Raw genomic sequence first — 19,039 nt, 5'->3', positions numbered from 1 at the left:
GATCCTGTGAATACATACATAAATGTAACTTTTGTAATGGTCTCCCCACTCACTTTGAAGTCTCTTAGCCATATAAACTCATTTGCCTTTCCTTTTTTCCCTTTTTGGTCAAGGTCTTTTTCTAGGTGCATTGCTACTTTGTGCTTGGTAGTAATCCTTTGGTGCCAGGGAGGTTCATCCTTAGGAGTCAAGCTGAGGTAATATGCTGAGTTTGGCTTTGAGAGAGGCCACATTTGAGTAACAATGAGTGTCGGAGTTGACAGACCCGAGGGTATCAGGAATGAAGGGCAAAGAAAGATTGGGTTCAGGGGATCTGCAAGCATTGAAGTCTCAAGCTCATTAGACAAATTTATTAATCTCAGGGGCTTGCTTATATACCCCAACAGGCCATGAGAAGCAGGAACTATTCTAGCTAACTATTCCCATTACCTCATTCTTACTAACACAGTGAATTAGATAGTTACCAATGTTCATAATGTTCTACTATATTATTGAAACAAATATACTCATTAATCTTGTTGCCCAGGTTACTTGAGATATCAAGTCTGGGTTCTGCTGGAATGTTATGTTTCCCAGAGAGATTAGCCACCTGCACGTATATCTGACCCAGAGGTCAGAAAGTAACTTGCTTCCATGGAAACAGCATGCCTTTGTTTCCCAAATTTCCCCCTTTTGTTTTAGTCAGGGTGGCTGTGCCTGCTTTAGGCTGCCCTCCTCTGAGAGTCTTACCTGTCATTGACTACCAGCCAAGTTCTCTGACCATGGGGAACTATATCAGATTTTTTGCAAGTACCAAATTATTAGCTTGTCCCATTGCATCAGCATGGTGCAGGTTTCGGCATATTTCTCATCCCAGGCAAATGACAACAATGAGCAACAAGATTAATACACAAAATCCTATTCCTAAAGCTGATAAAAATGTTGAGACTTCCACCAATCTACTGGATTAAACTTATTAAAATGAGAAATTAAATCATTAAAGATATCCTTATCTTCAGCTACATAAATCTGATTTTGAGACATTTCTAATATCTTTTTCTGTAATTCTTCTATCTCTAATGACATATTACTTTTATGACCTATCAAATGATTTTTAATCTTTTCCCAAACAAATATGGAATTATTATAAGCAAGTGGAGTAATACAAAAGTTACTTTCATTCCAATCACATTTCAATCCCCTTAAGTTTAAATTATACAATTGATCTCCAATATGCAAAACAGCTGATTCTAAATTATTACCTCTACTGTTTAATTCTCCATCAATATATTCTTGACTATGCCATAAGTCACTAGCATTCTTATGCCATTCATGCACGTATTGTTGAGTCTGCACTGTCTCATGCAAGGCTACAGTAGCTGTAGCGGCAGCTGCAGTGACACCAATCAGTCCTAATATGCCAGCTATTATCAGCCCCACAAATCATTTCGAGTGCTTCAGGATTTCTTGAGCCATATGGAACAGCAGTTGACTCTCAGGTGATGATTGCCAAATTCAGTTCAGTCGCACTGGAATCCATACTCCGCGCTGCCTCTGAGCCATTGTAATGAAATCTCCATTCTGTAAAATGTTCTCAGACAAACAGGTATGCAAAGCCCCACTTTTATAAAATAGAGCATTCTCAGTTATAGTCAATTTTCCAACCACAAACACATAAGGATCTCTTACACATGCCTGAAGATGATAATTTGATCTAAATGCAGATATTGACCCCTCTTACTATTATTCTCAATCCATTCTATAGTAAGAGCTATTCCTAGAAAAACTTTCCAGGGATTCTTTTATGTATAGATGTAATGTTACACTATGAAGAAGGGATCTGTTTCCCTTTCTGTTTCTAAATATTATTATTTTTAGTGAAAATTATTTTTTGTTGTCCTTTACTATTTAGACCATACCAAATAAATCTGTTATTATATTCAATGGGACTTCCCATAGGGGCACTTTCCCACACTATTCCATAGGAATCATTAAAATGACAGCTCCTCTTCTTATATGGCACTTTTGCCATCCTTCTTTATCCCTACTGTCTTTTTGTGGATAATCATAAGTAGGATTTTTGGTCATGAATAAATTGGAAGAGGGAAATAAAGTCACAATAAACTGAGTATTATTATTTTTGAAGATAATTATGGCCCAATTTTTAACATACATACAGGAAGGATGGTTACCAATGCATAAGGGTTGATAATCAAATGATAATATGAGTTTATCAATTCTTTCTTCTTCTTCATAGGGTTTAATTGGCAGTCGATCATCAGTTTGTCCAGGGAATATATGGATCTTCTTCCGATATATATGAAAGAATGGATCTTTTCGGGTTAACACTCTAAGTAATGGGGGGTTAGGTATATACACCCACTAAGTGTAATTACCAGCAGCTTCCTCATTACTTACGATCACCATCATCAGAAGTTGCAGGAGACCCATCTCTTCATTCTGGGGTTTAATCCTCTTCACAGGTAACCAAATTTGTTCTCCATTTTCTGAAATGATAACAGCATAGCCTCACCCCCATACTGTAATCTTGTCTTTTTTTCATTCATTGCTTAAAATATCTTTTCAGAATATTGGTTGATCTTCACTTCCTGCATCCACTGTAGATGTTTGACATTTTCCAAAGTGACATTCCACAGGTGTCAATGAATTATAAACATTAAGAAAATTTAAAGTAAATAAAACTTTTGCCAATTGACCTTTTGGTGTTATAATACCATCATCTCCCCCTTTTTGTTTTAAAAACATAGTTTTTAGAGTATGATGGCTGTGTTCAACTATGGCTTGACCTGTAGGATTATAAGGAATGCCAGTAACATGTTCAATACTATATTTTAAACAGAAATATTTAAAGGATTTACTAATGTAAGGAGGTCTATTATCAGTTTTAATTTTCAGAGAGCATCCCATTACAGCAAAAGCAGACCATAAGTGTGAATGAACATGATGAAAACGTTCACCACTTTGTGCAGTAGCCCACATAAAATGAGAATAAGTGTCAATATAAACATGAACACATTGTAGTTTACCAAAGGATGGTATGTGAGTAATATCCACCTGCCTTAATTGATTAGGAGTCAGGCCTCTGTGATTAGTTCCAGCCTGAAAAGGCACCACTGTTAGTGGTCCACAAGTAGGACAAGTGCGAATAATTTCTTGCACCTGTAGTCTTGTTAACTTTTGATATTTATTTCACAGGCCTTTAGCATTAATGCAAGTTAAAGCATGGTAATCACAAGCACTTTGTAAACACTTTACTAATAAATCAGCTCAAGCATTATTTGCTGTCATAGGACCAGGCAAAGAGGTATTAAAGTGTATATGAGTAATGTAAATAGGATGCTGTCTTAACCTAATGAGACATTGCAAGTTAGTGAAAAGTTGAGATAACTCATCAGTAGCAAAGATATGAGCTCTTTCAATATGCTTGACAGTAAGACATACATATTCAGAGTCAGAGAAAATGTTTAAGGGCTCTCAAAACATTTGTAAAACTTTAATGATGGCTGAAAGCTCTGTGCGTTGAGCAGATGAATAAGGATTTTGCCAAACCTGTTCTTTTTGAGAATTAACACATGCTGCTTATTATTATTATTACTATCAGTAAATACTGTACAAGATGGTTGGGCTGTGCACCTAGTCCTGAAAAGCACTGTAAAAGTTTATTGTTGTTGTTTTTTTTTTTACAGATAGAGGAATGTAGCTGGCTTGATTTGTCTAAGAAGACACTAAAGAAAGAAAGAAAGTCTTAGCAAGTTTTAAAACAAAGTGATAGCAATACAGCTGGACATTAACTTTTTGCAACAAACTAGCAGTGTTTGGGATTGCTGCATACTACAGTGTTGTTACTTTAATCTATGATAAGAGATTCTTTCTGTGACACATACTCTTTTATAATAATTAAAACCATAATTAACCACATTGTACTTCACTTTTATATTATGCTGAAATATTGGCAACTTTATACACTCTTAAGCATTAATAGAAACCTTTTACTCACACAACTTTAATTAACAGAGGGTTAAAGGAAAGAAAAAACTTGTTACTTTTATAACACTTTAAAACACTTTTTAATTTAAATTTTAACATATTAAATGAACTCAACTATTTAATTTTTCTTTCAAGGTAAAAGAACAAATCTCTTATAATTAGTTTGGAATAAAAGGCTACATTTATGATTTGATTTTGAGATAGCAGCTTTGAACATTATGTTTCTTTAAAAGAGATAAGACTTTTCCTTTTTTGAACACTGAGGAAATGATAAGGTTAAAGCACAAGAATCTATTTTGATAAAATAGGCTTTCTTTGTATACTGATTATTGAGGATAAGAACTTTTACCAAAAACAGATTAATGATTTGAGAGGCTTTAAGAAAGAACAAAATTTTAACTTTGCATTAGTATACTACTTGATACTAAAGCCTTTAAAATTTTATAGATAGACCCATCAAATCTTATTCAACTTTAACCATAAAAATTTCTTTTCCATGAACCTTCTGCACTTTCAGTATTCACTCAGGCTTTGTTCCATATTTTATTCTTTCTTAATAACCAATCATTTTATCTTAGGACAAAATTATTTCCTGTTTCCTTAATAATAAAAACATATTTCATATAGCCACATGCAAAGTTATCAAGCAAACTTCTTATAACACTGTCAGCACTAAACAAGCTTGTTAAAATAATAAACTTTTCTTTACTTTAAATACTTAGTAGCATGCAATATTAGAAACAATTTCTTAGAAGCAAGTTGTCAAGGGAGGCTGGCTGCAGCAAAGCTTTTCTGTTATAAAATTACCTTTTATTATTATTATTATTAATTCAGGTTTGTTTAATAATGACCTTTTGGAATTACCACTTAAACACTTTAATTTAAACAATGCTTCATAAGACTTTTTATAATTATTTATAACCATATAGACTATAATTATATTATTTTAAGACAAATTTTACCTTTACAGAACACATTTCTTTACTTAAAGTTACCACAATACTTTCTACAACTTGCCACATGCATTTAAGTTCCAAGAGTTTATGAAAATTAGCCATCCTGCTTTAGGACAAAACACACTATTTGCAAAAACTTATTAAATTTCAGTTAGCATTCTCACAAACTTTTAACCTTTTAAATATTCATTTAAGTTTTACATCCTTCATATTATCCTGTGAAGAAAAATAAGCTATTCATTTTAATCTAGGCAAGAACAACTTTTTATAAAAGGACTTATAGTAATTTTGTTAATCAAGACATGATTTTTATCATTGCAGAGATCTTATTAACATTTAAACTTAAGTATTAATATAAGCACTTATTTAATTTTTGGCCATTTGAATAGAGCTCTTTTATAAAGTTTTATTAATTTATATTACCATCCGGAGGTATCAAAATATACACTGACATTGAATGAATAGACAAACAGAATAATCACAACACAGTAAAAGAAACATACAGTTTACAATTAACCCATAATTCTTACTTTCTTGGTATAGCTGTTTTTAAGTTCTCTGTAATATCACATCTTAGATTTTACCTTTTAAGATTTCTTCTGGAATCCATGTTGCCTGTAACATGCAAGCTTGTGCTTGGAAACATTTTTATTAGTTATCAGCAATCAGTTAAGATAATTTGAGCAGCAGAAATGTAGCTAAACTCTTATTTAGCAGTTTAGACAGACCGTTAACACACATTTTTGGATTATTGCTCTATAAGACTATACTGAGACTTGAAATTCAGGAGTAAACTATTGATTTAAAACTGAAAATTCCTTTTTAAACCCTGATAAAAATTTTGTACTAATTTTATTATCTTGGTTAAATACGCCCAATTAGAATTAGCATGAAAACAAAACAGAATACCAATGTTGCCACATTTTTCTCTTTTTTCAGTGGCTTAACTCTATTAACCCCAACTAGCCCACAGCTACATTGTCATGTAGACAGCAGGGGGTTTAAAGGGTTGCTGCCAGAACAGTTTCTTTATTTTAGTTAACACTTTAACAGAGCGCTTTCTTACAAGCCTGATTTCACTAACAAGGACTTTATTTAGTATCTTTACCCATTTTAAATCTTTCAATAGTTTAAAAGATATTGGCTCAGGATGAAACTCAATACCCCCTTGCAGATTCTTTGTATCTGGTGGTATCACATGTAATGTTACAGTGAAAGCAGATAATAATTGTTTAACATAAGGCAAAGCATTGGCAACATCTGAAAACATTTCTAATTTAGGCTTAGTAACAGAAGACAATTCAGTAGGTGCAGAGGATTGTACTGGATACACAGAATATATTTCATTAGGACACTTCACTGAGCTTTTATTGATGAAAGGGTTAATATCAGGATGGGGGAAAAAACCTGATGATTCCCCATTTGTCTCAAGTTCCTGTTCTTGTTCCAATTTACTTTCTTTCATTTCACATTTACTTATGGGCTTAGAAAATATAGTAATTTCATCTTTCTCTCCTTCTTTAGACTGTAAAGGATCTAAGGCTGCCACTATCTGGTGGCATAAGGCCCATGCTGATAATGGAATGAATTCCCTTTTTTGATATGCTCTTCGTAAAGCATTCATTACATGTTTCCACTGTTTCAAATTTCAAACATTACACTCCTGAGTCTGAAACCAGTAACAATGTTTCTGAACTAAGGCAAAAAGCTCAAGTAAATCTGCTGTTTGTTTTTTTTAAATTTAATTTTATTTATTCATTTTTTAGAAAATATAACATTAAAAAATATGAGGTCCCCATTCACCCCCACTGCCCCCACCCCACCACTCCCCCCACAGTAACACTCTCCCCCATCATCATGAAACATCCGCTGCATCTGGTGAATACATCTCTGGGCATCGCTGCACCCCATGGCCAGCTGTCCACACCATAGCCTACACTCTCCCATGTTCCATCCAGTGGGCCATGGGAGGACATACAATGTCTGGCAATTGTCCCTGCATCACCACCCAGGACAACTCCAAGTCCCAATAATGCCTCCACATCTCATCTCTTCCTCCCATTCCCTGCACCCAGCAGCCACCATGGCCACTTTTTCCACACCAATGCCACATTTTGTCATGAATCTGCTGTTTTTACTGTGATGCCAACTGTAGGTAAAAGTGTTTTTAAAACTTGTGAATATTCTTCCAAGCATCCTGGCTGATTACCCATACCCTGATGCTAGTGGAAACAACATTAAAATATATTAACACACTGCAATGCCAAACCCAGGTTACTGCTGATTGATGCTCTTACCTTAAAGAAGGCTTTTCTGTTTCCGCATTCCTGATACTGTTGTGGAAGAATCTCTGCTGAAGTTATAGCCTTGGGCCCCACATTGGGCACCACTTGTTGGAGTCAAAGGACCCAACAGAATTGTGAATGAAAGGCAAAGAAATATTGGGTTCACGGAATCTGCGAGCATTGAAGTCTCAAGCTCATTAGACAAGTTTATTAATCTCAGGGGCTTGCTTATATACCCCAACAGGCCGTGAGAAGCAGGAACTATTCTAGCTAACTATTCCCATTACCTCATTCTTACTAGCACAGTGAATTAGATAGTTACCAAAGCTCATAATGTTCTATTATATTATTGAAACAAAGATACTCATTAATCTTGTTGCCCAGGTTACTTGAGATATCAAGTCTGGATTCTGCTGGAATGTTATGTTTCCCAGAGAGATTAGCCACCTGCAGGTATATCTCTAGGGACAGCATGACCCAGTAGTCAGAAAGTAACTTGCTTCCATGGAAACAACATTCCTTTGTTTCCCACAAATGAGGCTCTCAGGAGGTATCTCTTAGGTAAAATACAATACTTGGCTAAGATTAAATTTCAAAGGAAAGACTCAAAATCACCCACTGGGGTCATAACTTCTGTCACTTTTATTGAACCTGTCATTGGTGGTAGGGTTGGTGAATACTCAGGAGACTTGACTCTCTGGACTGGCATGTGCTGTCTAGGACCTGAGACTAAGCAGTGTTGCAACACCTATGCTCTGGCTCATTGGGTTTACCCAGTCAGCTAACAGGGAAGTGAAGATGGGTAACCACCACACCAGAGAACCGAGGGTGCCTACCATGGCAAGCAGGAAAATCCCATCCATCAGGCAGGTGGAATCTAAGCCCCCTCTAGATTTAGAGGTAGAATGGACATCACAATCCAAGGGCTGACAAGATAGAGGAATAAAATATGGATTAGAGTGGGCTTACTGATATCCTACTATAGAACTATTGTGACTCAAACAATGCAAGAAATTTTATCCTTGATGTGGAGACAGTGGCCACAGGAGTTGCTGAGGGCTGAGAAGGGAAAGAAGAGATGTGATGTGGGGGCATTTTCGGGACTTGGAGTTGTCCCGAATGGTATTGCAGAGACAAATGCTGGACATGACATATCCTGCTTTATCCCACTGAATTGCCTGGAGGAGAGTGTGAGCTACAATAAACTATAATCCATGCAATGTAGCAGTGCTCCAAAATATATTCACCAAATGCAATGAATGTGTCACAGTGATAAAAGAGGTTGTTGATGAGGAAGTAGTGGGGGGATGGGTGTAGGGTATACAGGAAACTCATATTTTTTAATGTAACTTTTTTTGTGATCTATGTATCTTTAAAAAAAACTAGGGAAAAAACAACAACCCATTTCTGAAAAAAAAAAAAGGAATGATTCATAGTACAATCATCAACATGGACCCAAGAATGGTCCTTCCTCCTTCACCAGTCCCTGCCACTGTACTGAGCATTCTTGCTCTGCCATTAGAAGTTGTGGCAGAACTCCCCAGGATGGGAATTGGATATTCTTTCAGTTATCCTGTAGATCTCCACCCACCATGACAGTGCCCCATAAACACTTGAACACATTTATATGACTTATAGTTACGCCCCAGGTGAAACTCTTCCCATGCCTCCTCCATCACGTTTTATATAAGGTGTCAGATAGTGCCTCTCTCTCAATCTTTTGAATATGAATATCCAGTTCTACAAGCACCGTTTGTTGAAGAAGCCATTCTCTCCCAGTTGAGTAGGCTTGGTGGCCTTGTCAAATATCAGTTGAATGTACATGTATCTATAGCAGAACTCTCAGATCAGTTCCACTGATCAGTTAGGCTATCCTTGTGCCAATAACATGCAGTTTTGACCACTGTAACTTTGCAGTATTAGGTCGGTGCAAAAGTAATTACTGTTTTCCATTGTTTATGTTTCTTATTTGATATTGGCATATATTCTTAAATAAATGTGGTTATGTTACATACATCATTTTAATGTGCATTTCTCACTTTATTTTTTGCTAAGAACTTATTACTTGCTGTTGATACTTATTTTAAACTGTGGAAATGATGTTAGCAAATTTGATAAATTTTCTTATGTGAGTTCAGAATGGTTTGTAAAGCAGCAGAGACAACATCAACAACACATTTGTCCAGGAACTGCTAGTGAACGTACAGTGCAATGGTGGCTCAAGAAGTTTTGGAGAGGAGACAAGAGCCTTGAAAATGAGGAGCAAGTGGCCAGCCTACATAACTTGACAATGACCAATTCAGAGCAGTCATTGAAGCTGACACTCTTACAGCTACATAGGAAGTTGCCAAAGACTCAAAATTGCCCATTCTGTGGTCACTGAGCATTTGAAGGAAATTGGAAAGGCAGAAAAGCTCTATAAGTGGGTGCCTCATGAGCTGACCAAAATAAATTTTTAAAAAGTCATTTTGAACTGTCATCTTATTTTATTCTATGGAACAACACTGAAGCATTCCTCAGTCGGATTGCGATGTATGACAAAATGTGAATTTTATACAAAAACCAGTGATAACCAGCTCAGCAGTTGGACCAAGAAGAAGCTCCAAAGCACTTCATAAGTCCAACCTTGCATCAAAAAATGGTCATGGTCATTGTTGGTGATCTACTTCCAGTCTGATGCACTACAGCCTTCTGAATCTCGACTAAACCTTTACGTCTGAGATGTATACTTGGCAGATTGATGAGATGCACAGAAAACTGCAATGCCTATAGCTGGCATTGGTCAACAGAAAGGGTCCAATTCTTCTCCATAACAGTGCCCAACTGCATGTCTCACCACCAGTGCTTCAAAAGTTGAATGAATCAGGCTATGAAGTATTTCCTCATCAACCATAATCACCTGACCTCTCCCCAGCCACTTCTGGAAGCATCTCAACAACTTTTGCAGGGAACACACTTCCACAACCAACAAAGTGCAGAAACTGCTTTCCCAGAGTTTGTTGAATCCAAAGCATGGATTTTTATGCTTATGGAATCAACAAACTGTTTTCTCATTCACAAAAAATGTTTTGATTTTAATGGTTCCTATTTTGATTAATAAAAATTTTATTTTTATTTCTCCCTCTCCCCCCTGTTGTCTGCTCTCTGTGTCCATTTTCTGTGTGTTCTTATGTCTGTGTTTGTATTCTTGTCAGTGGGACCAGGAATCTGTGTCTCTTTCTGTTGTGTCATCTTGAAGCATCAGCTCTCTGTGTGTGCAGTGCCACTCCTGGGCAGGCTATACTTTTTTGCAAGGAGTGGCTCTCCTTGAGGGGTGCACTCCTTGCATGTGGGGCTCACCTATGCAGGAGACACCCCTGAGTGGCATGGCACTCCTTGTGCACATCAGCACTGTGCATAGACCAGCTCACCACATGGGTCAGGAGGCCCTAGGTTTGAACATTTGACCCCTTATATGGTAGGTGGATGCCCTATCAGTTGAGCCAAATCTCCTTCTCTGAGCCTAGTTATAAGAATTTAAAATTCACAGTCTAAAACTGCAATTCCTTTTGCACTTACCTAATATGTTTTTAAATTAGGTAGTGTGAGTCCTCCTATTTTGTTTTTCTTTTTCAGTATGTCTCTGGCTACTTGGTGCCACTTGCTCTTCCAAATAAATTCCACAGTTAGCTTTTCCAATTCAGTAAAAAATAGTTTGGTAATTTTTATTGTGATTGCATTAAATCTGTAACTCAGTTAGGGTAGGATATACTTTTTAGTGAAGTTTAGTCTTCCTGTGCATGAACAGGCAATATTCTTCCATTTAGGTCTTTTTGATTTCCTTTAACAGGGTTTTATAGTTTTCTGCCTAAGAGCCATTTACATCTTTAGTTAAATTTGTTCTTAGGTATTGGAGACTTTTCATTGCTATTGTAAATGACTTTTTTTCCTTGATTTCTTCATTTTTCTTCTTTCTTAATATAAGTGTTTAGGGTTATTATTTTCCCTCTCAGCCTTTGCTGTAACCCATAAGTTTGTTTTCTATAGTTAATTTTTTTTACTAATTTTTAAAGAAGTTTTGGTCTCATTTTCATTCATCTCAAGATATTTACTAATTTCCCTTACAATTTTTTCTTTCATCCACTATTTAGGAGTGTGTTGTTTAGTCTCCACACATTTTTTAATTTTCTCTTCCCAAATAGTTCTGATTTCCAACTTAATTCCAGCTTCAACGTGCTTTGAATAATTTCATTCCTTTTATTTCATTGAGACCTCCTTTGTGACCCATTATGTGGTCTATCTCAGAGAGAAAGATCTGTGAACATTGGTTTAATCCACTGATTTGGCATGCAGTGTTCTGTATATGTCTGTTAGGTCCAGCTGGTTTATAATATTGTTCAAATTCTCTCTTTCCTTGTTGATCTTCTGTCTAGTACTTCTATCTAATGATGTGAGTGTTACATGAAATCTCCAACTAATTATTTTAGAGATATCTATTTCTCCCTTCAGTTTTGCCAAGTTTTGCCAGAGTTTACCTCATGTGTTTTGGGACACCTTTGTTAGCAGCATAGCCATTTATGAGTTACTCCTTCCTGGTGGATTGTCCTTTTCTTAGTATATAATGACCTTCTTCTATGTCATATAACACTTTTGAATTTAGAGTCTTTTTTTGTCTGACACCATTAAAACTGCCCATGCTCTCTTTTGGTTGATGTTTGCATGGAATATCTTTTTCTAACCTTTCACCTTCAGATGGTCTGTTTCTTTGGGTCTAAGCTAAGTTTCTTATAGACAGCATATGGATGGCTCATGTTTTTTTATCCATTCTGTCAGCCGATTTCTTTTGATTGTGTGTTTAATCCATATATTCAATTATATTATTGATAAAACATTATTTACTTCCACCATTTTATTGTTGGCTTTTATCTTATTTTCTTCTGTCTTTTTAATCTTTTGGTTTTCCATTCTCCATTGAAGTCCTCCCTTCTATACTCTCCTCCAAGCTTCTCTTTCTTTCCTGTTGTTAATCTCCCTTTATTGCTTGCTACAAAGCCAGACTCTTTTAGTTTATGTTGGTGCATATTTTAAACTCATTTTTCTATTTGAAGGACAAAATTACTAAATAATGAATTCTTCGTTTGCATTTTTTTTCTTTCAGATTGTACAAATCTTTTTATTTCCTTGGTTAAATTGTTCCTAGATATGTATATGGGGACGGGGGGGGGAGGAAGGGGGGGGGAGGGGGTACTTGTTAAGTCTTGTTCCCCAGAATTTTGCTGAATTTATTAGCTTTAGTAGGTTTGAAGTTTTCTGTGGTAATTGCATAAATCATCACATTATCTGCTTCTTTACCATTTTGGATATTCTTTATGGCATTTTCTTGCCTTGAAATTTTTTCTAGTACTTTTGGTATAAAGTTTATTAACAGTGATGGAAGCAGACATTCTGTCTTTTCACCCTCAAGTGTTATAGTAATACTTTAAATACTCTCTTAAAGTGGTGAGTTATTTTCCTGGGCTGCTTTTGGATATTCCTCTGTCAGCTTTTAGCAGTTTGAATTTGATGTATTAAATGGTAGTCTTTTTTTTGCTTATTGTATGTAATATTGTATTGTAATCCTGGGTCTTTAAAATTGTTTTTTCAATTTGTGTGTTTTTCTTTGTGCGTGTTTTTGGTTTTATTTTTCTGAAATTTATTCCTTCCATTCCTTTTTTTTAGTAACTTGTATAACTTGCAAAAATGTGTTTGTGAAATCTCCCTTACACAATGCACCAATTTTTATCTCTATTCTTTGGTTTTAGCCTTTTATTTTATTTTTTAGAAATAGGTCCCTGAGTTTCTTACATTTGTGCATAGTTTGTGCATAGGTGGTCAGCTAATTATGAGAGCAAGTGGTTGTGCCATTAGTGTACTGTCATCTGCTTATGGAGCTTTGTATAGATTGGGGAATGTATTTGAAGTTGCAGGAAGTTTTCAAGTCTTCCTTTGCTTTAAATTTTCTTTGGGCTCTTTCTACCTTAAAATATTTTTTTGCTAAAGAAATAACAGCAGTGTTACTTTTTCACTTGTCTCCTTACTTGCTAAATGATAACCTCTGAATTGTAATTTTGATGATGTCAGTGTTTGACAATGATGATAAAGAGTGGGTTTTTAATTTTTCTGCCCACGTCCCTTTTTTGTGGTATTTTGAATGTGATTTGAGTACAGCATTTGGTATTTTTATTTTATGGAAACAGTTTATTCAACTGAAGAATTACTGTTAAATTATTTCTGTAATTATTTCTTTACTTTCTTATTCACTAATTAAAAACCAAATTGCATCCTTTTGCGTTCTTACTCATTCTTTTAAAATACCTGATTTTTAAGTAAACAAATTAATCATAAGTAATATTTTTACTTAGAAACATTGTATTCAGAGATGTTTTTTTAAATTATAGAATTGTATTTCACAGGCATCCTGGCTGACTTCAAAAGTTAAAATAGCTTATAAAATAAATTTTTATTATTTTATACTTTGACAAATTTATTTTCATGTGTAAGTAAAATGACTTTATCCTTGCCTTTGAAGCAATCACCAGCTTAAAAAGAACAATTCTAAAATGTCTCTAGGGTTTAAAATTTCTCTTTCATATTCTGAACATAATATTTTAACATTTCCAAGGCAAAGTGTTAATAATGGGGTGTATATGGAAACTTTATGTTATGCATGATTTTTCCATAAACCTACAACTTCTGTAGATATAAAGTACAAAATAACTATATCCCTCAATATTAACTGAATAACTGTTGTTGGAGCAAATTATTCTAGGATATTAACTGAATTGTTTCAAATTTTTAAAAATAGCTGAACTCTAACATCTAAGTTAAATATAGTATGCCAATATTCTAGAAAGCTTAAAAATATATTAATGTTTAAATAATCTTTCAACAGTATTTATTTTTGATATGTTGTTATTAGAATCATGTGGAAACTATTAAATTATTGTTTGCCTATCCCCGTATTTCTTAATTATTATTGCTGAGAAATATGTTTTCTTTTTCAGTAAAATAAAAGAAAGTCTTCTCAGAGCAGTTTGTGACTCTAAGGCTATAATCTAAGCAGAATTATTCATCTTATTTCATTGTGTAATTCATCCCATGAAATAACTTTCCTCTAAATTCAGTACTATGGTAACTTCTCCCTCAAAATACTTTTCCAGTATGATCATATTCTCTAATTAGCTGAATTTGGGGAAACTTACCTCTATATCTCTTTATAAATCCTTAGTGGAGAGATGCTATATTTCAAATGTCTTTAGACATATGAGTGGAATCTGTGGAATCTGTTTCTTGAAATATATTCATAGAGTTAGTAATTTTGCCTTTGATTAAGGATTACTATTGTCTTAACAGTTTTAATGGTGATTTTCCTTTTTAAGTTGGTGCTGGGGATTGAACCCAGAACCTTATTAGAGAAAAGCAGGCATTTCAAACATTGAGCTTCACCTGTTCCCCTTGATGATTTTTAAAGACTAATGAATATATAGTTTACCTTTATTAAATGTATATATCTTGGACCAGTGATTTGGTTCATTTTGATTTGTGTCCTTGGCTTTAAATGATAATGACCATAGGAATGTGTTTCTTCTTTTCATTTTTCAGTTATGATTTTTAATATTCAAATATTTAAATCAAAGTTGAAAATTTAAATTTTAAACCTATTTTTGCTTTCTGTTTCTTTCTAGGAGCTTCAGAGAGATCAGAGTTCACATTTGGCAGACCCTAATGGTGAACAATCTCTGTTTCACTGGACCTCCCCAGAATCTCCAATCAGCTAGCACTAGTATTCAAAATCAGAAGGGACATTCCACCCTGCCTAGTAATTCATTAACAGAGGGATCTGCTCTCAGTCCCTTCACCTCTCACACGGCTACCTCAGGTGGACAACAAGTCATTACTCTTACCAAAGAGAGCAGCAAGCCGTCAAGAAATACATCCTTAGTGCCTGATAAGAGCAGGCACAGTGAAGGGTCATCCGATGGCTGTGCCAGTGTCAAGGAACATCCTAATCATGTTCATCAGCTGATACCAGATGGTTCTTTCAGTCCTAACCATGGAGATTCCATGTCACCAAATTTACTAATTTCAGATGATTCTCGGCTTTCCACCTTGATGATTGGAAAGGCCAGTGACAATGTAGATACCAGACCCTGTGACAAATAACATCTTCCCAGCTATTTGTACAAAAACTGGCGATTCTGTTACCTCTTCACCATCTTCAGCCATTTCCACAGCAACTCCGTCTCCTAAGTCAACTGAGCAGATGACCACACAAAGTGTTCCCAGCCTTAATAGTCCTCACTGTGAGCTACATAGAACCAATGGAGAAGGGGTAGAGGACTCACAGAGCCACAAAGAAACAGATTTCCCTCAAATTAGCTACAAACCTAGTTCTCAGATCATACCATCAGTGTCTGTGTCCATATATTCCAGTTCAGCAGAAGTACTGAAAGCATGCAGGTTAACGTGGGTATGTTCCTCACAAAGTGAAATTGTTGACTAATGGTCCCATTAAAAAATCTCATTTATAATTTGAATCACTTAAGAAATGCAAAGTTCACCAAAGGTTGATATATTTACTTATTTAAAATAACAGCTTAATAAGGTTCTTGGTTATGCTTCAGTCTTCTGGTTATACCTTATCAATGTATGTGATGTGACAAGCATTTGGGTAATCTGAGATATGTCTTTGTGTAATGCCATTTCCCTCTTCTGATTTCTAGGATTATAAGTTTCAGTGTGATTGACTTTATTTTGAAGATTGTCACAAAGCTTAAATCATATTTCATAGATAATTGCAAGGCCTGGAAAACCCTACTACTCATTTTCTTTTCTGGAAGTTGTTGGAGTTTCGAGTAGATATGAATCTCATTGATTATTAATATTCCACTTTGTTTATATTTGAAAAAACATTTTGTCTCATTTGATGAGGTAATAAAATGGGCACAGAGGAGGGGAAAACAGAAAGAAAACATGAGAGGTCTGTTAGTCATTCTGAAGAGAACAGCCATGTTCAGCCATTTCTGTGGCTACATGGATTATTCCAGAAAGTGTATCTCTCGGTTTACTAAAGATACCCACCTCCCACCCCAAAAAGGAAGGGGAAGGAAAGAGGAAAGATTGTAGAAAGGAAGGAACAGTTTATGAAAAATTGGGGTAAAAATTATTTTGAGGCTGAGAAAGAACCAGTAAGAAATGGTATTTGTCATGTCAGGTCCATATTGATTCTTTCAATAATATCTGTACTAAACAGAAGTCTGAAAGTAAAAAGAAGTGATAAAGAAACATAGACTTTATGATTTAATGTCCCTGATTAAGAAACTTCATGAGGAAATATAATTAATTGTACATGAGTTTTATCTGTAAAGTAACTTTTCATTTCTCTACCAAATGATAAACTTGGAATTTTAAAGAAAGCTATATTTAAAAAGCACTTTTTAAAAGAAGTTTTAAAATATTGACTAATTTCTCCAATAACAAATAAACTAATGATTAAGAAGTTTTCAGAATGGGTTAAACTGTTAATCTTTTCCAAACCTGAGTTTTTCTTCACCTTCATTTTTTTCTCACTGAATAATTCTGGTGAGGTTCACTATTTTGTCTCCAACAATTTTAGGCATATACATGTTCAAAAAATAGTCTATTTCTCTTGTCAACAGGGCTGTCCTTTTGAATTAGGGTAATAGTATATTTTAAGGGAGAAAGATTGATATTTCCCATAGATTAGTGGCTTTCACAAAAATTCCTAATTTCTGACTTGGCCATAGGTAGTAAATATTTGACATATTAAAAAACTGCTAGATAAGATATAGCACTATTTATTCTGAGTATTCTGTTCCTATATTCCTAGTTTGTCTTTTTTAAACTAGCTCTCATTTGTTTCATCTTGCTTGTGCAGTCAGTGCTGTAAATTGAAAGTATATGAATTACAGCACCTAAGATTCTCACAATATTCAAGTGATAGAAAACTTGAATTTGGCTCCCTTCTATTTGCTACATCTTTATAATACAGACATTTGCACTTTCCATTGATTTAATTTTCTATGTAACCACTTTTTTCTATCACACAAATGTACAAACTGCAGTGACTATACTGTTTATGCTTTCTAGTCTCATTTCTCATATCATGGATGTTGAATAAGCTTCAATTTTGGTAGCACGTAAGTTAGCATAAACATGTTTTCAAGTACAATTTTAACACTGGATCATTCTCAAAATCACTTCAAATAGTTTTTATGATATATTGCATCTTAACTGCTGACTATAAACAAGCTTCATGTAATCAAACAAATGAACCATATTTTGTTTAAAATATAAAAGTGACACGTGTCATAGGCAGTGAAATCAGTTTCTTTATTGTATAAATTATAATTGGCATTTTAATCCCATTAGTTTAATGAAGTTACTTGAATTATTCCTTTATCAGGTACAGTGCAGCATTTTTCTGTTTGTTAAAAACAAAACACCTGTGCAGTTTATAATTTAGGTCCATTATGTATTTAAATTTCAAAATTTAATGTGTATCATACCTAACTCTAAAAATTACATGATCATCATGCATTGTGAAGAGATGTTGAAATTTGGGTAGTGCTTTAGCTTATATTCTTTTTTTTTTTTTTTTTTTTTTTTTTTAAAGATTTATTTATTTATTTAATTTCCCCCCCTCCCCTGGTTGTCTGTTCTTGGTGTCTATTTGCTGCGTCTTGTTTCTTTGTCCGCTTCTGTTGTCGTCAGCGGCACGGGAAGTGTGGGCGGCGCCATTCCTGGACAGGCTGCTCTTTCTTTTTTTTTTTTTTTTTTTTTTTTTTTAATTTTTTATTGACTTTGTAATAATATTACATTAAAAATATATATGTGAGGTCCCATTCAACCCCACCCCCCCACCCCCCCTCTCCCCCCCCCCAACAACACTCGTTCCCATCATCATGACACATCCATTGGATTTGGTAAGTACATCTTTGGGCACCTCTGCACCTCATATACATTGGTTCACATCATGGCCCATACTCTCCTCTATTCCATCATGTAGGCCCTGTGAGGATTTACAATGTCCGGTGATTACCTCTGAAGCACCATCCAGGGCAGCTCCATGTCCCGAAGACGCCTCCACCTCTCATCTCTTCCTGCCTTTCCCCATACCCTTTGTCCATTATGTCCACTTTTCCCAATCCAATGCCACCTCTTCTATGTGGACACTGGATTGGTTGTGTCCATTGCACCTTTTTCTTTTCACGCTGGGCGGCTCTCCTTATGGGCGCACTCCTTGCGCGTGGGGCTCCCCCACGTGGGGGACACCCTTGCGTGGCACGGCACTCCTTGCATGCATCAGCGCTGCGCATGGCCAGCTCCACACGGGTCAAGGAGGCCCGGGGTTTGAACCGCGGACCTCCCATATGGTAGACGGACGCCCTAACCACTGGGCCAAAGTCCGTTTCCCTAGCTTATATTCTTAATTGTTAGTTATAACTTATTTAGTTTAATAAGCAATTTCACACTCTTGTATTTATAAAACAAAATTCAATAATTAAAGTGGTTGAATGCCTAACTCCCACATGGGAGGCTCTACGTTGGGTTCCCCTTGCCTTGCCTCCTGAGAAAAACAAAAAACAAGCAAAATAAATCAAACCAACTCAAGGAAGCTGAGTGCTGGCTTTAAAAAGGTAATAACCACCCAGGACAACTCCAAGTCCTGAAAATCCTCCCACATCATATCTCTTCTTTCTCTCCCTATCCTCAGCGGCTACTGTGGCCACTTTCTCCACCTCAATGCGAAAGAAAGAAAGGAAAGAAAGG

General features: G+C 35.4%; 1 pseudogene; it reads left to right on the top strand.

Annotated features, from left to right (window-relative positions):
* The window catches only part of LOC139438605 (lysine-specific demethylase 6A-like), a 68,318-nt pseudogene that overhangs the window by 43,530 nt on the left and 5,749 nt on the right, over window positions 1-19,039 (top strand).

Source organism: Dasypus novemcinctus (genome assembly GCF_030445035.2).
Source record: "Dasypus novemcinctus isolate mDasNov1 chromosome Y unlocalized genomic scaffold, mDasNov1.1.hap2 SUPER_Y_unloc_2, whole genome shotgun sequence".
Lineage (NCBI taxonomy): Eukaryota > Metazoa > Chordata > Mammalia > Cingulata > Dasypodidae > Dasypus > Dasypus novemcinctus.
Note: the sequence above shows the minus strand (reverse complement) of the source record. Positions and strands in the feature narration are given on the sequence as shown.